The sequence below is a fragment of the Equus przewalskii genome, chromosome 15 (genome assembly GCF_037783145.1).
Source record: "Equus przewalskii isolate Varuska chromosome 15, EquPr2, whole genome shotgun sequence".
In the NCBI taxonomy this organism is placed as follows: Eukaryota; Metazoa; Chordata; class Mammalia; order Perissodactyla; family Equidae; genus Equus; species Equus przewalskii.
Genome location: NC_091845.1, coordinates 40,070,176 through 40,093,179, shown reverse-complemented (window position 1 = coordinate 40,093,179; position 23,004 = coordinate 40,070,176). Strand labels below are relative to the sequence as shown.

The window sequence follows — 23,004 nt, the reverse complement described above, 5'->3', positions numbered from 1 at the left end:
CAGATAAAGGTAATAAGTGGCCGTGGAGACCAAGGTAGGAGATGAGATAGAGGAAGAAATATGAGCAATATACGTGCATGAGCACAAAGAATGTAATTTGTCAAAGGAAATGGGAATAAATAGGTTCCCACAAGGTCTGTGATTTCTGAATAACTTAAGTTAAAGGGAGATAACATTGAATTGGTATCGGGCTTTCATTTTCCAGAAATAGGTGGTCGAGACATGCAGAGAAAACTTTCCGCACACAGCACCTAAACATTGTTCAAAATTGCAAATGCAAAATAAAACTTTAAAATCCATGGTTAAGGTGGTTGGAATAGAAAAGAAACCTTCTAAGATGGGGAATGAAAAAAAATGTAAACCAGAGGGGCCGGCCCGGTGGCCCAGCAGTTAAGTGCACACATTCGCTTCGGCCACCCAGGATTCACCAGTTCGGATCCCGGGTGCGGACATGGCACCACTTGGCACACCATGCTGCGGTAGGCGTCCCACATATAAAGTAAAGGAAGATGGGCATGGATGTTAGCTCAAGACCAGCCTTCCTCAGCAAAAAGAGGAGGATTGGCAGCAGTTAGCTCAGGGCTAATCTTCCTCAAAAAAAAAAAAAAATGTAAACCAGAAAAGTCAACAAATGCTCTATGCTTTATTCATAGAATTTTAAAGGACTACATGATGGAATACAGGGTCGCTGCCAAATTGGAGGTCAGTTCAGAGAGATCTGCAAGATCCAGGACCCTCAGAAAAGTAACAGTCCTGGTGAATAAACTGAAGGATAATCTACCCTTTGGAGATGATGGTGATAGCCACCTCAGTCAGCCTCTGCTACAGGTGAAATAACAGAGAAACCGTTCTCTCCAGAGAATTCTTACCCAAACGATACTCTCCTTGGAGTTGGAGTTTGTATCAGTCAAGGTCCCAGGACGATATAGATGTCACATACAAATTAAGGTAATTTGAGGAAAGTTTAATAAAGAGACTATATAATTTGGATGTGGGATGAAAAGAATTAGAGAAACCACAAAAATAATAAACCTAGTGTTATTTTAGCCCCTCCTTTTTGCGGACTCCGTACGAGACCACGGCAGCCCACTTCTGACGTGTGCTCACTCATCCAGGACAGGTTTTGCTCTGCCCCAGGCACAGGAAGCTCTATTGGTGGGCATCATCTGGTGGGAACTAGTTAACCTTCACCTACCAGCAAGACACTGAGAGATAATGGCCTATCACAGCTGATTTAGTTAAAGAAGGGCTACTCATTCCTACCGTCTCACCCTGGTATGGCCTGTGCTTAAAACCACTACTAGTGAGTGGGGGTTAACTATGGACAGAACTTAGAGAATTAAGCAAGGCTATTTCCTTTGTTAGAGCACCTCTGTCAGATGCCATCACTGGGTGACATTGAAAATAACATAAGTAAATGGTTTAAAGTTACAGATTTGACTAACACATTCTATTTAGTAAAAATTTCATGAGAGAGAGAGGCATCCTCATCTATCACCCATGAACTTTGCTCCACTAAAGGCACTCTGGAACGAACAAACCTGCGCTTGCTCCTGCCATCCAGGACGTAGAACCAATCGCCCCTGAACCGGGCAGCACCATTGGGAAGATTCCCAGGAGACAGACTCCTGCAGGTGACCTCCAACTTCCACCCCTACTCTGTTGCTGTGCCTTTTTCTTCCCTGAGAAGTTCCTACCCTCACCAGTGCAACTGCACATCCGCTGGTGTGTCGCCCTGGCCCTACAGGACTTATTGGCCACTAACAAGGGGGTACTTGTTAACACATCCTGCTGCCCATGGGTAAATAACACTCACCAAGTTTACAGAGAGTGAGAGACACACACCACCGGCGCCATAATATCACTCTGCTCACTAAACAGATAAAACAAATCAGAATCTTCTTTTCGGATCTATTCTTCTAGCTCTCCCCTACTAAATGAGCAGGCTGACTGAAGAAAGGGTTTGAAATCCTAGTATGTTCTTTTATAGGCTTCTGAATCCTAAAGATGCTTTATCACTGGCTCCAATCACCCAGGCATTATAGGCTAACATACAATGTAGACTTTAAACAGCCCAGAGCCAGGGGATGGATTGTTGTATAGATGAGCCTAAGACGGCCTCTGAGCATTGGTGTCTAGGTGGTTGATTTCTTCCATGCAGGCTGAGACCCATTACCGCAAAAGCCCACTGGTGCCAAATTCAAATTTTTACACATCCAATTATTTTTAAAATAGCACAAACAAGCAGAGTTTTAGCCATTTAGAATCTGCCTGCTTTTCATGCCCCCAGTGAAACCTCACCCAACAGCTATTACCCATTGATAAACTAGAGCCTTGTGGTTACATGCCCCAGGCTGCTGAGCTCTGGTGTCTGTGGCCACCTTTAGATGCACCAGAGCCCAAGGCAATGAATTAATGGCAAAAGGGAAAGAAATTGTCAGGATTGGGCAAGATAAAACATGATTCATCACCTGGCAGACAAGGAGGATTCTGCTTCCATGAGCATGTTGCTGCATACTCAGTATCTGGGGGGGTGGGGAGCGGGCAGGGCGGGGGATTGTGTCCCAACAGGAGTAAGTATGAGATAACGTGACAACGGCTTCAGGGCAGGCAAACGGCAGGGTCTGCCCTTGCCCCACACCTAAAACACATGTACAGAGAAAAGGTTTACTAGGCAAAACTACCCAACGGGAAGTTCGTTCATTTATACTTACATCAGACAATTTAGGTTTTAAGGCAAAATAATTTGTTAAAAATAAATAGGGCTACTACATATAGAGTTCACCAAAGAAACAAGTTCTGTGCCTGCATCCTATCAAATTACCACAAACTATATAAAGCAAACACTTGAGATGTTTTCAAGGAGAAAGAAAAAGCTATCCTTATATGGGAAATTAATAAACTTCTCTCCGTAATTAACAGTTAAAGCAGAAAGAAACTAAAATTAGTGAGGCCAGAGAACAGGAGTCAGCAAGCTACGGCCCACGGGCCAGATCCAACCTACCACTTGTTTTTGGATATCCTGCAAATGGCAAATTGTGTTTATATTTTTAAATAGTTAGTGGGGGAGATCAGAAGAATATTTCATGACATGTGGTAATTACATGAAATTCAAATTTCAGTGCCCATAAACAAAGCTTCATTGGAACCCCGCTATGCCTGCTCATTACCTACCGTCTGCGCTGCTGTTGCCTACACTGGCGGAGTTGAGTAGGTGTGACAGAGACCATACATGACGCCTTCATTGCTTCGCACTGCTGTTCAGTGCACTACAAATCACAGCAATGCAGTGACAACTCCACAGCCCATCACCACACTGTCAGTTTTCTTTCTTTTTCTTTTTTTGCTGAAGAAGAGTCACCCTAATATCTGTTGCCAATCTTCCTCTTTTTGATTGAGGAAGATTTGCCTTGAGCTCACATCCGTGCCAATCTTCCTCTATTTTTGCATGTGGGTCGCCAACAACAGTGGTGTAGGTCCACATCCGGGACCTGCCAGGCCACTGAAACGGAGAACACCAAACTTAACCACTAGGCCACCAGCCGGCTCAGACATTGTTTAAAATTACCAGTGCATAGCCATCAAGTCAAAACAAGAAGAGAAAAATGGACTCTGAATGTTGTCCTTCTAAAGCAGTGGACTGTGGATTATTTTGTTATTCAATTAGATGGCAAAGCATTGTTTACTATGCAATGACATTATAGCTATGTTAAAAGTATACAATAGTCAATTTTGCCAGATGAAGCGTTGGTTACACCATTCCCAGCTCACGGGAAAGCAACAGTCAGAAAAATGTAAAAGTTGAACAATCTCATCACAGCAGAATTTCTGAATTAAAAATGAAAGAGAATGCAACCGAAGTTAAGTTTCTCAGTGTCTTATTTGGCAGCTGAGCAAGGGAAGCCATTTACCAATGGGAAATTGAAACATGCTTGATTGCAGCAGCCAAACTAAGGGGCCCAGAGAAATGAAACTTATTTAAAGCTGTTAGCCTTGGGAAAGAACAGTTGCTCAAAGTTGAGCACATTGAGAATGACATCAATAGTCAATTAAAAACAAGGCAAATGATTTCCAGTGGTTTTCCTTGGCACTTGATGAGTTGACAGATACTACCAACACTGTCCAGTTATTGTTTATGCAAGCAGTCAATGCTGAATTTGAGGTGGCTGAAGAATTAGCCCCTATGAATAGCCTGCCTGGAACAACTGCAGGTGAGAGTATTTTCAAACAGGTTGAAAAAACACTAATTGAGCACAGCCTGAAGTGGAGCCTGCTAATATATGTCACAACCGACGGTGATAAAAAATATATGTGGAGGGGCCGGCCCTGTGGCCGAGTGGTTAAGTTCATGCACTCTGCTTTGGCAGCCCAGGGTTTCACCGGTTCGGATCCTGGGCACGGACATGGCACTGCTCACCTCAGACATGCTGAGGTGGCGTCCCACATGCCACAACCAGAGGCACGCACAACTAGAATATACAACTATGTACTGGGGGCTTTGGAGAGAAGAAGAAGAAGAAAAGATTGGCAACAGATGTTAGCTCAGGTGCCAATCTTTAAAAAAGAAAAATATATATATGTGGAGAAGAAAAAGACTTACTTGGACAAATTTACAAAGTCTGTGAAAATTTAAGTGTTTAGAACCTATAGTTATTCATTGTATTATTTATCAGCATGTATTTGAAGAAAATATTTACATCCATCATCCATTATTGAACCAGTAGTGTCAATGGTGAACTTCATTTGCTCTCGTGAATTTAGCCATGGTCAGCTCCCTAAATTTTTGTCAGAAATAAAAGATGAGTAGCCTGACTTGACCAGCACACATCAGTTTGACGGCTTAGCAATAGTAAAGTTTTATTGCAATTTTTGGAGCTCAGAGCCAAGACTTCTCTGAATGAGAAGAAGTGCTCTCAACCACTATTAATGAATACTGAAGGGCTTTGGAAATTAGCTTTTGCTGCAGTCTTGATAATATTTCTAATGAATTCAACCTAAAATTAAAAGACCAAATAGTGCTTATATGTAAACATTATGTTGCAATAAAGTTATTTCAATGACAATGTTGTTTAGTCACAAGTAATGTCAAGCAGCTTTACACACCACTTCCAATGCTGGCAAAAGTCAAAACAAGTGAGATCCCCATTCCCACATAACTTTGGGGCAGATATATTTTCTGAGCTCAAACCACAGTACCAACAGCATTTTTTGGACCTCAATGCAAGTGCAAAGGAACATTTAACTATGCAATTGAGCGGGTTCCATGAAGCCTTCAATAGGAAGTGATTAATCCGCAATGTAAGGACGTGCAGGAAGATAAATATAAAAATCAAATAGAATTCTATAAGTGCCTTCCAAGTGATGAATATGCTCGATCAAAATCATATGCTTGTGGACTGAAATCAGTATTTGGCAGTACTTATCTGTGTTAAAAGACATTTTCAAAGACAAAATATGTAAAAGCTACCACAGACCAACATTAGCAGGTAAGATTTGCAATCAATTTCAATGATAGGGGACACTAACTTTGAGCCCCAAATAAGTGAAACGTTATTTCCCTCCCCTAAAAAGAATTCCATTCTTTTCATTATTAGTCCTTCATTACAAAAAATTGCACTCAATAATTATTATATTTTGAATTCCATCAGTAAAAATTTTGTGGAATTTTGTTTTCTCTTTTGTTATATAAGTACTTACATAACATTCTTGAAATTGACTCTTGGTCCATTAAGCTTAAAATATTTAAAATCTAGCCCTTCACAGAAAAGTTTTCCAACTCCTGATATAGAGGAACAGACATATACACCTCCTAAGCTTTGCGTAATAGACAGATAATAAACTCTGAATCCCAAAGTTAAAATACACACATTTTAAGTACAAATGAATATTTCTAAATGTTGGGAATATTTTAGCTGTAGGTCAACTCAAATCACAAAAATTCAGAGTCATACATCCCATATTCTGTAACCACAATATAATTAGGCTAGAAATCAAAAAAGAAAAGAAAAAGTATGTTTAAGATTCTAAACTTCTCAATAACACATAGGTCAAATGGTAAGTTATAATGACAATTGAATTGCACTTAAAATTGAATAATAATGAAAGTATTACCTTAAAATTGTTGGATATAGCTAATACTTTGTGTGAGAAAATGTGTAGATTTAAATGATTGCATTTGGAAAGAAAGAAAAGATGGAAAATGGTAAGCTAAGCTTTTTGGTCAAGAGATTAGAAAAAAAGAACAAAATAATCCTGAAGAAAGTAGAAAGTATAAAACAGGTAAGAACATAAATTAATGAGATAATAAGTCAAATTTATTTGAAAAATTTGCTGAAGAGCCCAGACTTGGGAAAGGCTGATTATAGAAACAATAGAGAAGTTACTTGTGTTCTTATATTAGGAAATGATAAGGTTCATCCTACAAATTGAGCAGAATTTAAAACCTGTAATATACTGATCTCCTTTATTCAAATGAATTTTAAAACCTTTGCCACAGGAAGTTGTTGCTGGATTGATTATGTTTAAGGACATCAAATCACTCTGATGATGACAAGCCATGTGTTTGTAAAGAGGAGGAGCATAATGTTAAATGTCAGGCAGGCATGGGGAAGGTTTTCGGGGTGTATGTTGGTGTAAACATTTATAGGTGTAAGATAGGAAGATGAGCCTCAGTGAGTTGGGGTCCTCAAGGCGGGGAAGCACAGTGTTCTGGATTTACCTTGAGGAATAGAAGAGGACCAGCAACAAAATACTAACTTTGAGTTTTTGATGCATGTCTGTCAATCAATATCAAGCCATAGGATCAAAGGTAAAGGGTTTTTACAAGGGTAAAATAAGAGGATGCATATAAAGAACATACGTGGTCTGCGGTAGCATCAATTGTTAGCTGTGGTTGATCAGACCTATTTGCTGGACCATGGAAAGAGGAGGTATATGGTTTCAAGAAATTATTACTTGAGATTCCTGAAAAATTTTTCTTTGAGTGTTTCTTTAATTTCATGTGTTATTATTTTAATAATATCGAAGTACACTCCTCGGAAAGTCAAAAACCTTAGAAGAAAACATAGGGGTAAATCTTAGATCTGGCAATGGATTCTTAAATATGACACCAAAAGCACAAGCAACAAATGATTAAAAAAAAGATGAATTAGATTGCATCAAACTTAAAAACTTTTGTGCATGAAAGGACACTATCAAGAAAGTTAAAATACGACCTACAGAATGGGAGAAAATATTTATGTGAAATCATAGAAAATACATATATTGGTCTCTGCCCTGGTTCCTGGCAAATAGCTCCTAAATCCTTGTAATTTCCTAAGTGATATATAAAAAAAAAATAAGTAGTTTTGTTTTCTAACCCATAAGAGACTTATCTCTTTTTTTTTGCTACCAAAGATTCGCCCTGAGCTAACATCTGCTGCCAGTCTTCCTCTTTTCTTTTTCTTTCCTCCCCAAAGCCCCAGTACAGTTGCATATTCTAGTTGTCCTTAGAGTTGTCCTCTAAGTCCTTCTAGTTCTTCAGTGGGAGCCGCCGTCACAGCCTGGCTACTGACAGGATGCGCGGTGTGGTTCTGCACCCAGGAACAGAACCCAGGCTGCTGAAGCGGAGCATGACGATCTTTAACCACTAGGCCATCAGGGCTGGCTCCAGAGGAGACTAATGTTAATAAGTAATTTTTTTTATCCTTTTAATAGTCATCACACATATAGTTGATCTTACTTCCGCCGTTTTTTCCTTTTTAAATACTTTTTAATAATTCTTTTGTGCTTTTTTTCCTTAAATATTAGTGTTTTCTTTCCCTTCTGGTGTTTTTGAAGGATATGATGTTTTAAAATTGCACCAGCTACTTTGGAGTCATTTAATAATATGCTTTCATCTCTAATTCTCAAATGTAGTTATGAGTCAGTACCAGTCGCTCCACACTAAAAACATGGATTTTCAAGAATTATAATATTTATCGTTGATTTATAACCACAGTGCCCACAGAAATTTAGACCTAATCTATGTTGGAATGAATGTATTGCCATTAAGTCCTATGAAACCACTGGCAGAGTCACACTCTCATGTGACTGTTCAGATGTTTACCTATATTGTATCTTGAGGTAGGTTTTCTAGGGTAGTATGTTTTCTGGCTTTTGGATTCTCTATAATATGGTCTTTGTATTACCTATACTCATAACCAGACCACTAAGCTGGATATGGAATTATCAAGACATACTTTCCCTAAAAAATCTAGAGACATGACTACATTGTCATTGAGTATCTAGGCAGTCATGCACTGCATAATGACATTTTGGTCAACAACGGGCCGCATTTATGACAGTGGTCCCATAATATTAGTCGCATATAGCCTACCTGTGTAGTGGGCTATGCCATCTAGGTTTGCATAAGTACACTCTATGATGTTTGCACAACGCCAAAGTCACCTAACAGCACATTTCTCAAAACGTATCCCCATCGTTAAGTGATACATGACTGTAGTTTCTGAGATTAATCCTTTAGGCAGTTTTTAATATTTTTGTAGCAAATCTGGTTCTTCTCCATGAAATCTTTTATACCTCTATACTAATCTTATGTACTTATTTGATATTGTCCCACAGTTTTCTGATGCTCTGTTCTGCTTTATTCTCTCTTTGTGTTTTAACTTCAGGTAATTTCTATTGACTATCTTCAAATTCACTGATTCTATGCTCAGCTGTGAAAAGTCTACTGATAAATCCATTAAAGGTATTCTTCATCTCTGCTACCATTTTTGTTTCTAACATTTCCGTTTGACTCTTTATTTTAGTTTCCATCTGTCCGATGAAAATTCTCCCCTCCAGGGATATAAGATAGAACACAGGCACCCCTGGGCAGGTTACAAGGAAAATGGTAACCTCAGGAGAGCCAGGTGTAAAGACAAATTTCCAAGGTCAGGTGCAAACACAGAGATCATGCTGCTGACTGACCATGATCCAAGAGGGCATAATGCAAGGGTTTTAGGAGTTGAAGAGGGTGGAAGATGGAGTAAGAAAACATAAACATGACCCTATGTGGATTAAAATCTGGGAAATGGGGAGTTATTGGGTGTCCAATGCTTCTTGTGTTGCCTGATAAAATAAGAGAGAAACGGCATGATGAGAAAAGGCCTCTATGAACACAAAGAAAAAGCCAGGATAGAAGACAAAGCTTATATTGGCAGGTGCTTCCTAACATGGAAGTCCAGAACAAGAGATTCACCCTTCAGTCCAGCAGACTCTGGGGCAGGGGACAGACTGCCTCCAGTGGGGGTATTCCTATAGGTTTCAGAGCTAGAAAATTGGTGTTCTGTGTGTCAGCCTGACCCATAAGAAAAAGAGGAAGGGGTGGGCTGTGTGTGTGCTGGTTTTTCCCTCTGGACTTGCCAGTCATGTCAATATTCCCATGGGTGATGAGCTGGAGGGAGTCCAGAAGAACGACAGACAGTGGGGCTCCGACCACATGGAAGGAATACAAGCGCACCCTCCCAATCACCAGTACTCATGAGTGACAGCAAAGGAGCAGAGCAAGGAGAACAGTTAAAGCAGTGGCCAGATTTTACTAAAATATGAAGTTGATGGTCAAAGCCTGATTAAAGTGAGAGACTAGGCAAGATCTTTGAAGAGATGTGGAGATGGATGACCAGAAAGGTAGAATTCTAGAGGTAGAATTGCCTCTAGAGAGAGGAACAAATGCAAAAGGAGCCTAGGGCAGAGGGAAAAGAGAACCAACCAATCCAGGTTTGTGGACAGGGCTGGACAAATAGATGAGCACATAATGGTGAAGAGAAAGGGAGAAAGTTAAGCAAATGAAGAGTTACTATGATTTCCACCCTTTCTAGGCTTGGAAGATTACATAGGTTATGAAGATCAGAATTTCCACTGGGGAGAAAAAGTAAGGGATAAATTTGGAAGCTTAAAATGACACAAGGTAGGAGAAGCATCATTGTCTCCTTGGAGCTTCTTCATGAAATATTAAATTCTTTGATATTTCTATTGTGACCTCAATTATAAGTAAATAATTCTTTGAAAACTGAAATATAAAGGATAAGATAAAATGCTGTAGGAGAGGGCAGAAGCTCCTGGCCCCTCAACCCTCCCCAGCTCCACAGTTCCTCTTCCCTCTGCAAACATGAAGAGACTCTAACATGTTTTGTCCCCTTCTATGATGCTGACTTGGCCACGTTTGCTAACAGGGGAGTGATGGTTTGCTTAATGACCCAATACCTGGAACAGCCCCCTCGTGGGTTCCCTGCTGACAGTCCCAGAGAGGAGAAGCTGGAGGGACAGGCCCAGAGCAGCCTTGCTGGCTCTCCTCACCTCTCATTTGTTTCACACGAGCCTGGGGAGCCCACCAATCAGGACTATGTAGCGGTGGGAGCCAGATTTCTGTTCTAGGATGACAGGCTCCTCGTGGGTCCTTTAGTCTGGGGCTCTAACCACCTTAACGTTACTGGAGACATGCCCAAAGTGGGGGCAGAGCAAAGAAGTCTGGCTTAAGGTACTGAGCACCAGCCTGGCTCACAGCGGGGTGGAGACCAGTCTCCCTTTGCTCATTTTCTTATGTGTGCACAGAATTCAGGAGCCATACGTGAAGGGCGACTGGCAAGGAAGCATTCAGCTGTGATTTGCTTTCTTTACCAACACCCTCTAATCGCTCTCCAAGCAAAGCCTAACTTTGAACAGAGGCTCTGGTGTGAACAGAGAGCTAACCATAGGACAAGATGTTCTTATTGGTGAAATTCAGATAACATAAAATTAGACATTTTAAAGTGTACAGTTCAGATGCATTTAGTACATTCACAATGTTGTGTGACCACCAATTCTTTCTAGTTCCAAAACTTTTTCATAGCCCCAAAAGAAAACTCCATACCCATTGAGCACTTACTCCCTGTTTCCCCCTCCTCCCAGCCCCTAGTCACCAGCAATCTTCTTTCTATCTTTATGGATTTACCTATTCTGGATATTTCATAAAAGTGGAATCACACGATATGCGACTTTTGTGTTTGGCTTCTTTCAATGAACATAATGTTTTTGAGGTTCGTCCACATAGTAGCATGTAGCAGGACTTCATTCCTGTTTATGGCCGAGTAATATTCCCCTGTTTGGAGATATCCATTCATCCATTACCAGATGTTTGGATTGTTTCACCTTTTGGCTATCATGAAGTGTTGCTACATGCCTAGGAGTGGAGTTGCTGGGTTTGGTCAGGATTTTTATTTATTTATTTTATTGTTACTCAGGAACTTATGCAATAAGTGACTGGTCCATTTTAGCTTCAGATAGAATGAGTCATTTAACCAAAGTTAAGTAAATTTAAACCGAAATCATTGTTATTTCAGACTGGAACGATAATTATTGCCCACATCATGGTTTGAAGCTACCAAGCCCAGTTAGTCATAGAAAAAGTGGAACAAGTCAGACTCTCTGATTAATCATCAAATCTTAAATTCCAGAACACCCCATATGTTATATTTCCCTGTAACAAGAATGCCTAAATAAGTAAAGAATTAGAAATCTCTCTTATTTTTGATAATTATGTTGTAAACTCATTTCATATTCTTTATTAAGATTGGGATCTTTGTCATTTATATGTATTTCTTTTATAATGGGGAACTTAAAAAAATTGGGAAATCCCAGCTATAATTTATTTGCTCTAAGTGAAAGTTAATTTGAATTGTCAGCTAAGCTGTCTTGTTAATTTAACAAGAGCTAAGTTTTTCCTGTCTGCTCTGGTGCTGCTGCAGGTATTAAGAGAGGGGAAGAGACCCCTGGTTCTTTATGTAATGCAACAAAACTCAGATTTAATCATCAATCTATTTAATAATATACTGAATTACAAAATAGCACATTTAGATGTCTTATTCTTCAAAGAATTTATATCAAGTAATATTTATTGTGTCTTCAAATTTTAATTTTACTTCTATTGATGAGTAAAAGCACAATCTTCTACCTTCAAGCAGTCTTAGAAAACACAGCTCTGGGGCTGGCCCAGTGGTACAGCAGTTAAGTGCGCGCATTCCGATTCTGGGTGGCCCAGGGTTCACTGGTTCGGATCCCGGGTGTGGACACAGCACCGCTTGGCATGCTATGCTGTGGTAGGCATCCCACGTATAAAGTAGAGGAAGATGGGCACGGATGTTAGCTCAGGGCCAGTCTTCCTCAGCAAAAAGAGGAGGATTGGCAGATGTTAGCTCAGGGCTAATCTTCCTCAGAAAAAAAGAAAGAAGGAAAGAAAGAAAGAAAGAAAACAAGGCTCTATGGAATTAAGGGATCAGGATATTGAGAGAGACTTTGTCCATTAAAATATCCTTGAGCAGGAGCTTGCTTTGCAGGAGGAGTCTCCCCCCCACAGAATCCTTAGACGAGCAGAAAGACTTGGAGCGATATTCATCGATTAACTATTTTTGAGTTCTTCATCTTGTAATTTGCTGATAATTCTAATTTACTGTAGACAGTTTACTTTGTCCTTTGGCATTTTTTCCTTTTTTCCTTTTAAGGTAAGAAAGTGTCTCTCATTATACAAGATGAGAAGGAGATTCTCTAACTGCTATTTGCTTCACTGGTCATTGTTTACCTATTATTTCTGGAATGTACCTTGAAATCCTGTGTGAGGTAAGCAGTTTACAGAGATAACACCTATCCCACCCCCATATCAATTTGGTTACACCATATAAAAATGACAGATGGGGCCAGAATGGGGAAAATATTTGTAGCGCATACAACTGAGAATGTATTGATAGCTGGAGTATTTAAGGAATTACTACAAGCCTTTAGGTAATAGATAGGAAATCTGAAAGAGAGACAGACTGATTTGGGGTGGGTTGTTCACATGAGGAAATTCCTTGGTGTAAAAATGCCCATTTTTTAGGTATGCCCATGAAGAAATGCCCAGCTTCACTAGTAATCAGAAAATACATGAAAAAAATAAAGAGTGAGATACTACTATATGCACATGATGTTGGCAAAAACCATAGCGCCAGATAGAATCAAGGACTGATGAGGTGTGGGGAACGGCCACACTCTGCTGAAGGCCTGTAAGTGATGCGTGGATTCCAGGGGGCAGTTGAGAGGTCTTGGTGAAATTTAGCAGTGAGCACACGCCGTCTGACTCACCAGTCCCACTGGGGGCCGTGTGCTCAGAGAGACGCGCACACAGCACAGCAGGAAGACGTGTGAGGGTGTACATCAGACACCAGGGGCAAGTAAAGCGGGACCTGTGAAAAGAGGGGCATTGTACAGCTACGTACCTTAATTATAAAGATCTCAAGAGCATAACCCTAAGTGAAAACATCAGACCACAGCATAAAATATTGCATATTACAAGAGAGGAATGAGGGCTGGGAGGTACAGTGACCCACAGGCCTGTCCTCACAGGTATTCACATGTCCTCCTGGAAGACCGGGGTGGGGGGACGGGTAGGAAGTACTGTCCACAAAAGATAGGACAAATCTGTTTTGTGATGTGTCCTGTCACTATTTAGAGGATATTCATTTCCTTCCTTCCAAATTATGAATACTACATTTACTCTCTATTAATTGCTATCATTGTTATTGTTTGGTCTGTTTTTGAGCTCTCAGTTCTCAGCTACTGAATAATCTCTTAGTGAGCCAATATCATACAACTTTATTTATTATTGTCTTAAGATATGTTTAAATATCTGGCAGAATTACTTATTTTCAATATCTCTATAACAATATTATTTCAGATGACATGAATTTTAGAACATTTATAAGTTTCTCTCTACCAATATATAATATTTGTGATTACAACTGTAATTCATAAAACTTATAAATTAATGTAAGAGTAAATGATCTTTACAGAGTACATATCTCTATTTATATAAAACTTCACTAATACAAATTTCCATAGTACTATAAGTTTTCTCTTGTACATTTTGAACATTTTCTGTTAAGAATAAGGAAATATTAAATAGGGTAAAATAGCAAAGGAAAAAAAGAAACGAGGAAAGAGAAAACTTTGAGAAGGGCCAAGTATAAAAATGAAGCGGGTAGAGAAAAGTAGATACACAAGACACAGGCGCTGGTTCACATAAAGCTTTGTAATCTTGAGCGTCTGTGCCCTCGCCTGCCTTGGCACCTTCCACACTATGTTGAGATTTGCTATTTACTCTCCAGCTCTGGCCACTCAGGTGGAAGCCCTGTGAAGCAGAGCTGTTTCTGAGCCTGCAGGGTCTGTCTCATAGGAAGAGCTCAACGCACTCTTGTCAAACGAGTAAGTGAGAGAGTGGAAGGATAACTGGAGCAGTTAGCAGCAGAGTCACAGAGAGAGAGCGCGCAAAGTCAAATGTCAGAAAACGAGCCAGAAAAGGGGGACGCGTGGCACAGGGAGCATCCAGAGTGGAGAGATGGCTAAGGAAGGGAAGCTAGGGGCGTGTGTGAGGAGAGCAAACATAGGCGTCCCAGAGGAACTGATTTCTACACAGCGGAGAGGAAAGGCGACAGGGAGTGAGGCAACTGTGGCCAAGCGTAAAAGCAAAGCAGCTTCTGCTTTTCCGAGAGGACTATCGTTCTGCTTTGGCACTGTTCGTGTCTGCTCAAGATTCCAAATAACTTGATTTGGGGAGAGAAGAACCTCACCAATCTTTTTTTGGCAGTTGATGTTTAATGCTTTTAGATCGTTTATTTGGCAGAGTTGGTAACGTGATTAATATACTATTTTTGGAGGATAAGCATGGACAATATGAGAATCTTTTAAGTTTGGATGCATTTGACTCCTTTTAAAAACTGCCCTTTAGAGTAAATCAAAGGGGAACAGGAGGTTAAAAATGCAAATTCGAATGTGTAGCCCCAGAACCAAACCTTAAGAACGGATAGTAACGGTATGTTCCATTGGCTGGGTGCCCATTGAAATTTATAAGAATTCCAGAAGACAGTGAGTATGGGCAGGTCTGTTAAGACAGTAGGGTCCTCTGACCTAGGGGGCCCAGAGACCCTAAGACCCATTTAGAGGGCCGATGAGGTGAAAACTTGTTATAATGACATTAAGATATTACTTGGCCTTTTTTACCTTTCTCAAGTAAACAGTGGATTTTCTAACTTCATAACTGAATGGAAAGCAGAAGCTCATGAGAACTTAGGTGTCTTTTATTGAAGAAATCCGAGTCAGTTTCTAATGTATTTATGAATTATAATAAAGATGATTATGCATAAAAAATAAATAAAAATTAAAGCAAAGCAGGAGTAAAAGGTAAATAAGAAGGAGGAGTTAATTCAAAGAAATAGAGGTGGGAAATGAATTCTGCAATAGAAAATGTGCTATGATAAGATGAGAGAAGAGAAAGGAAATTAAAACACTAGAACAGCATCAGAAAAGAAATGTGAGAGGAAGCAGGTTGTTAAGTGGGAGCGTCTGGGACCCACAAAGACAGCAGAGGAGAGCGAGGCAGTAGTAAGGAAACCAGGCCCATAGATGGAGGGAGGGATGAACGGATGGGCAGCAGAGCAAGGAAAAGAAACTTTAAAGAAGAGAGAGATGTGCACCAGCTGGCACGGCAGTAATGGATTAAATGGACCTAAATGACATTAAAGAGAGGAGACGAGAAGTGAGAAGAGGAACATGAAATTGTAGCTCCATAACCTCTAAGCATAGAAAAAGCTGGAAATGAGAGGACAGAGTAACATGAGTATAGAGCATAAGATAACATAAGTGAAAAGCCACAATGATGAGAATACGGGAGGACAGAGAGCAGGCTGAAGGGAAGGACAGAGGAGTGGAAGACAGAAGGGAGCTGAGCCATAAGGAACAATGTCCGGCAGAGGCAGTAGGGGCAACTGCACTGCGAGCGGGCTGTCGCAGGCGCTGCTCAGGCAATTTGCAGGCACTGGGTGACTCCACCCTTCAGAGGCAGTCTTGCAGAGGAGAGGCTAAGGGGCCGCCTGCCCAGGGTCAGCACCTGGTCCGAGACAGAGCAGGTTGACTTGGGGAGGCTGGCACTGGCAACAGTGACCAAATGGCTATACAATCCCTCAAAAACAGACTAGAAAAATTGGAATAAATAGAGGTCAGAGAACAAAAATGGAACAGTTTATAAAATTTTGAGGGTAAAATGCCTTTTAAAAAAGAGGACAGGAAGGAAAGAGAATAAAAAATGCAATGGACTTAGGGGGCTGGCCTGGTGGCATAGTGGTTAAGTTCACACACCCCACTTCAGTGGCTTGCAGTTCTCAGGTTCAGATCCTAGTCACAGACCTACATCCCACTCATGAAGCCACGCTGTGGCAGCATCCCCCATACAAAATAGAGGAAGACTGGCACAGATGTTAGCTCAGGGCAAATCTTCCTCACCAAAAAAAAAAATAATAATAATAATAAATAAATAAATATATATATATATATGCATGCAATGGACTTAATAGGAAAAAAGAATGAGTAAGAAAAGGAAGTATGAGAGAATAAAAACAGAAATGGGTAAAGAAGAGAAAGAAATGAAAAGAGACTAATGAGAAAAATAGCAAGATGACAAATGAGAAAGATGACAGAGAATACTCAAATAGAAAAAAAAATGAAGAGACACTTTTCAAAAGCTGTTGGAAGACAAATGAGAAAAGGGGCTTCCCCAGAAGTATGTCCCCGTTGCTCCCAGCTCGGATCTGACACAAGGGACTCACCTGGCTGGTGTTGCAGCGATGATACTGACTGACAGGCTGTGGGGGGTGATGCAGGCTCCAGAGTTACAGGGAACAGGTGGGTGACCTTGTCCCACATGGGATGTGATTATCGTGTCACCCAAACCAGATCTGAGCAGATCAGGGTGGAGTCTCCAAGAATCAGCCTACTGAGTGCATTGTGACAATTATACATAGAAGCAAAGCACACCCTGGGGACACCAACTGTTCTAGATGTGGATGTTGTGTTAATGAAAGCTCTGTGACATAAACTCAGGATTTAACTCTATTCTGTTGAAGCAATAAGTTACAAGTCAACTTGATGAAATACAATGTAAAATTTTAAAGAATGATTAGCTAAGTTACAAAAATGTATGAACTATTTAAAGCAAATGAAATAAAGTAGATTCTAAAATGGCATTTAGATTTCTGCCACAATTATTTAAGAGAATATTCGCGTATGAGGATAATCACTGAGAAAAATGTAAAAAGAGAGTCATATTTCTGTAGGCAATCCATAATTTTGTCCACTTAAAATTTTTCTTTAATGATACTGTATTTTTAATTAAAAGAAATAATGGAGATACATAAATTAACTCAAATAAATGTATATAATACTAGAACCCTGCTTTCAGGAGAATTAATATTTTCCTTTATGACTGCTGGAAATCTCTAATTCAGAAGATTAGGGATTTCTTGGATTAACTGACAGAAACTTAATACTGAAGGTAAAATGAAATATTTAAAATTATCATTTTAAAGGCAGTAAAATATGTTAATCTGGAAACTAAAATGTTTACTTGGGTTACAATGATTTCTGAGGCAAAAAGGAAACTGGAGAAAATACTGCACGCCCTGATAGAAGGGACGCACACTCGTTCAATCAGAAGCCCAGCTTTTTACTACAATTCAATAATTTCTTAAAGGAAATTATCACTTAAGAATTTACACAATGGATATTGAAAAATATTCATATAGACTTTTAAGGCAAGACGTATTACTAGGAATAAAAAGGAAATTTTCATAATGATAAAAGGATCAAAACACAAAGATATAAGAATCCTAAATATTTATGACTCACTTCAAATATAGGAACCAACAGTTGACAGAATTAAAAGGAGAAATGAGCAAAGCCATTCTCCAATGGCTTTTCGAGATGGGGAGCAGACAGGAAACCAAAGGACTGAATGAGGTACAGGGAGACTGGGGCAGGAGGGAGCAAGAAGCAAAGAAGGACCCGAGTGTGGCTGGGACCCCAAGGGACCCAGGGGCCTGGTCCAATAATGGAGCCAAGGACACAGAGGGGCCCAGGAGGTTGAACGCCACCTCGAGGAAAGGGGCCGGAGCGGGAGGTCAGACCTGGGTAGCATGGAGCAGCAGGAGCCCAAGGGTCCATCTGGGAGTCAGGAGACCTGGGTTCTAGTGCCACTTGCTGTGTGATCTTGAGCAAGTCACTCCCTCTGGATTGGTTTGATGAAAAGAATAAGAACAATGAGAAGTTTTCATATATTGAGGTATATGGGAAAGCCATTCTAGTTTAAATCTGATTTGGCCTAGAACTTGTTTTTCCCAGAGCGGCCTGACTTGTGGCCCACCAAACACGTGTCGTACATCTGCTTCAAACATTTTCCCAAAGCAAAGAATACACTCTTTAAAGATAGGGATGAATATCTCCCTCTCTCTGCCATCAATACCAGCGCATGTTTGAAGATCAGCTTTTCCTCCCAGGGAACCGAGGGCAAGCTGATCTGCCGTGCACGTGCTAACCTGCAGCAAAACATCTCCTCGCGACTTTGGGAAAAAACTGTATTCCTGTCATGCTTGCTGTATGTTCTTTGTCCTGAAACTGTACATAACCAAGCGCTTCTCTGGAGCGCCCTTTTTCCTGGTGGAGCTAGCACTCCTGGGCTAGTCCTCAGCACTGGCTCTATAAATATCACTCTATCTTTCTTTCTGTCGATTGGTTATTATTTGTGTTGACAGGTTCAACCTCCCCCAGGGAAGAGGCATCCTCTCTGCCCTCCCCCAGCCTGGCCCCTACCGCTGGACAATGCCAGAGCAGCACCTTTCACTTGCAGGGGTAGAGGTGGGGTGCCAGCAAGCCAGAGGGCAAAGCCAGGGCCTTCCCCACCACTTGGAGCCTGCACCTCCCTCTGCAGCAGGGAAAATCCAGGCAGTGACCCCGGGCCTGAGGGGAGGTGGGGAGAAACCTCTCAGGCTGCAGTTGCCCAGGGATAGGCAGGTGGTAGGACAGGGACTCGCTGTCCTGTTGGATTCACAAACTTGAGTCAGGGTGAAGAGGCCCTTGTGATGGAACACTTCCCTGTGCCGTACACGGCGAAGCGCCGGGGCCCAGGGGACCCGGGACTGCTGGCTCCTCATCTGTGCCCCTCCAGGGGCTCACACTGCCTCTTCCCAGGAGAAGCCAAGGCAAGCTGGGCGCCCTGCTGCGGTTCACCCTCTCCTCCTTCCTGCCCTCCTCCACCGAGGCCTCCACTGGGCCGGGCCTGGCCCCTGGAGCATGGAGGGCCAGCTCTTGCCCCAAAGGCTCCTGTAGCCCTGAGGGTTTCCAGGGGCCTGCCTTCTCCAGTGACAGTTTTCACAGGATGCCACCTCTGGAAAGGTGCTCAGGGACTCATATCTTATAGAAGAGCAATCTGAGACTCAGGAAAGAGACGACTGTCCCAAGGTGGTCAGTGCCAGGGCCAGACCACAGGCTAGTTCTCGACCTCCAAGTCCATGGCGCTTTCCACCAGGGCATCTTTCCTCAGGGTCAGAGCTTCTGCCTGCCCCGAGCCCCACATACACATACCCCCCAAATACACACATACACACACACACAAGTGCAAACACACAAACGCAGACAAATACAATGAGCTCTGCTGCCTGGAGTCCAGGTCAGCAACCTGAGCTGGGAGCAGGTGAGAGGGGCCCTCTCTGCCTGGGGGGTTTGGAAGTGCCGCACACATTTCAGTGGGTGGGAGGAATGCGGATGGCCTGGCCTCCTGCATCTCTGGGGTGGTTCTGTGCCCCGCCCTAGCTGAATTCTGCCTAAGATGGAGCCGTAGACACGGAACACGTCTTCCACAGCCTGAAGCTTGGTGTCTTTCTTGGGTCCTTATTTGCACAGCCAGCATCCCACCCAGCCTGGAGAGAAGGCCAGGAAGTCTAATCAACCCCAAGGAGTTGAGGTTTCTGAGGTCCAGGTAGACTACGCAGCATCTCCCAAGGGGCACCAGGGCATGGGGTGTGGTGGAAAATCCCTGGGAACTGGGAGACCCGGAACCAAGCCCTGCTTATGGCAGTAACCCTGTGGCCTTGAATGACAAAGCACCTGTCATGTGCTTCCCAGGGCAGTAGGTGGTTGTGCTGGGTGTGCTGTTTGCCCGCCAGGCCCCTCCCGCCTGCTGTCCCACCCTGTTCCGCACTCAGGAGCTGATACTCCCCCACCCCTGACTGGTCACTCACCGTTATACCACCTCGACTACCTCCTTAGACATATCTCACATCTAAAACCAGAACTCAGGTTAGAGACAAGGTAAGATTACCCACTAAGCCCGAGGACCACTGAATTTCAAATCATTCCTCATTGTTTTCACGTCCTCAAGAGCTCCAGCCATAGAAACATCAACAGCTGCTTCTGATAAATTCCACACTGTGGCCAGAAGATGGCAGTACGCCACCATCCCAACTCACCTGCAGTCCAGGTGGCTGGCCGGGAGCTTTACACTCCTGGACCAGCAGGGTTTTCTTTACGGCTTGCCCTGGACAGTCCACAGATGATTCCGTTTCAAGTGCACATACCAGCCAGGTAATCCAAACACTTATAAATAAAACCCCAAAATTGCAGTCAAGGAATAAATTCCTTTCAAAACATAACGACATTCTTGTCTTAGATTTCTGATAGACATTTGGAATTGGATAAACTGTCATCCTTAATTAGGATAGAACACTTCTTTTTTTTTTGCTTTTTTTTTTGTCCCCAAATCCCCCCCAGTACATAGTTGTATATTTTAGTTGTGGGTCCTTCTAGTTGTGGCATGTGGGACGCCGCCTCAACATGGCCTGACAAGCGGTGCCACGTCTGCTCCCAGGATCCAAACCGGCAAAACCCTGGGCCGCCAAAGAGGAGGGCACGAACTTAACCACTCAGCCACGGGCCCAGCCTCAGGACAGAACACTTTTAAATAGAGACCCATGAAGCATCGCCAGTCAGCTAAACCAGATGGTCTAGGTCTGAATTTGTTCTTGAATGTGTTATCCTAAGGAAAGCCTGGGATGGGGGGGGGGCGGTGAAAAGCTACGTGAGGCACAAGTGTCAGCAGTGAGCGGCGCCCAACAGAGAAGCCTGGGGCAGCCAGGCCCAGCCCGTGGCCCCCAGCACAGCTGACAGCCATCTGTCAGCACTACACTGGCCAGTAGGAATGGAGTCCTGCCCGTTCCCAAGGTTTCGAGTGGCTTCCAGGATGATCCCAACATTTATCACCACAAATTCAGCTGTTACATTCATTAGTGCGATTCTTTAAATATCAAAAATATTAATAAAAATACAGAACTCTCAGAAATTCTGTCTGAAGTTACTCCAATATTTAAACTGGTGAAAGTTCTTTTAATAAAGCACTTCACTCCCTAAACCCCTTAAGGCAGCCCCAGTGATAATGAGAAACAAAGTCCTTTGCATACTAACATGTTTGAGGGAAACACAGCAATGAGGGCACACTTTTGCAATCTCAAGCAGAAAAATTAGGAAGAGATTGATCAAACTGAATGACAAATGTCCTACACTCATTGTGGCCAAGAGCCCGTGAGCACCCCCAAAGTCCTGCCAGTGGTGGCTCTCCATCCTCAGCTGTGGTGTCGGAGTGAGGACTTAGAGGTTCCTAGCATCACGGTAGGTTTTCATTCTCCATATCCTTTATTAGAACAATGTTCTGGGAGGCTGAGATGTGAACATGAATGACTCGGAGCACGTTCAATGCTCAGCCCTCTCAGGCATGCAGGTACGTCATTTCCCTCTCCCCGGAGCCCTCACCTACCCCGTTACAGGCCTCCTCGAACCAGCAGTGGCCTGAGCCTGGACCAGAGTCATGGGCCTGTCATGAGCCCTGTGGTGTTGACCAAGTCTGCCTCCCTCTCTGTGCCTGCTTGAAGTCCACTCCAGACTGAGTTCCCCATCAGCTCTGCTCCCTGAGACTGTCACGATGGGGGACTGACTCCGTGGTTTGGCTTGAGCAGCCAAGGAGAGAGTCCGAACCACTCTGGTCACATAGAAACTTGAGTGGAGCATCCATTTGCAGGACTAAAGCTCACGTGCTCCCAAAGGATGGCACCTGACTGCTGATCTTTCTCTGACTGTGGCCCAGACATCAGGCAGAAATGGGGAGGGAGGGACATTAGAGCAAGGAATAGCAGCTGTGACTACAGCAAGCATGAACAGACCAACAGGGCTCCTGCTGTCTTAGGGACAAGGACTTTGGGATGGCTTTATTTAGGGCCAATAAGAGGGAGGGAAGAGGAATCATTCTGCCTGGAATCATATCAGCCTCTGTCTCTTCAAAGCCTCAATGAGATCCCTCAGTAGGGGGCAGGGCCTCTGTGTCAGAGGGGAAGGGAGGCTGTGGGGGTCTCTGGGCTATGGGGAGTAAGCAGAGAGCCAAGGGGGTGAGCCTTGTGAAGACCCTGAAGGGGCCTGGGCTCACCTCTGTTTGGCAGGCTGGCCTCCTGCTGAGGCCATGGGTGGTCTCAGTCAAGGGGGCATCAATCCCCAGCCCTACAGAGCCAGCCAGTAACATGAGAACCAGCTAAGACAGTCTCAAATCTCATCTCCAGCCAGAAATCAGGAAAACCACACAAGGTGGCCTTCACATGGGCAGACAGTTGGGCTGGGAGTCCCCACCCAAGATGTCTTGACTTAGAAAACAACTCAGTAACCAGAAGCCTCTTAGAACATCCCAGGCTAGAGGGGTCTAGGGAGTCCAGAAAGAGGACTGGAAAATGGTCCCAAGATCCACACTGCCTAGAGTTGACTGCAATGCCATCCCATCCCAGAAGTTCCTTCCAAAACAAATGGAGAAGTCAGAACCCTCAAGCTGCAGATAAGGCAGGCCCCTTGAAGAGACAGTAGACCCCTCTACCTCGGCTGAGACCTCCAGCCCTGTCCTGGATGGGGTTCTTGCTTCCTTCACAAGAGCTCTGACCCCAGCAAGCCGGGCCCAGGAGCCAAGGAGAGCCCAGCCAGCCCTGCAGTCTAGGGCATTACATGGGGGCCAGGAGACGTCCCAAGGGTGCAGATCCCACCTCCTCCTGGTGCCTGCCAGGCACAGCTGCCACCCTTACACTAAGGGAGGGACTGAGCCGAGTCCACATACCAGACGCCATG

The 23,004-nt window shown here is 43.0% G+C and overlaps 2 long non-coding RNA genes across 2 annotated transcripts; both read right to left on the bottom strand.

Annotated features, from left to right (window-relative positions):
- Positions 1-11,800: 11,800 nt before the first annotated feature.
- LOC139075947 (uncharacterized) lies at positions 11,801-16,875 on the bottom strand. The gene is made up of 2 exons (XR_011526999.1): positions 16,629-16,875; positions 11,801-13,214 (listed from the first exon to the last, which is right to left on the bottom strand). It is a non-coding gene; the product is annotated as an uncharacterized lncRNA (long non-coding RNA).
- Positions 16,876-17,146: 271 nt separating this feature from the next.
- LOC139075946 (uncharacterized) lies at positions 17,147-20,707 on the bottom strand. Its single transcript, XR_011526998.1, has 2 exons — positions 20,322-20,707; positions 17,147-18,085 (listed from the first exon to the last, which is right to left on the bottom strand). It is a non-coding gene; the product is annotated as an uncharacterized lncRNA (long non-coding RNA).
- Positions 20,708-23,004: the final 2,297 nt, after the last annotated feature.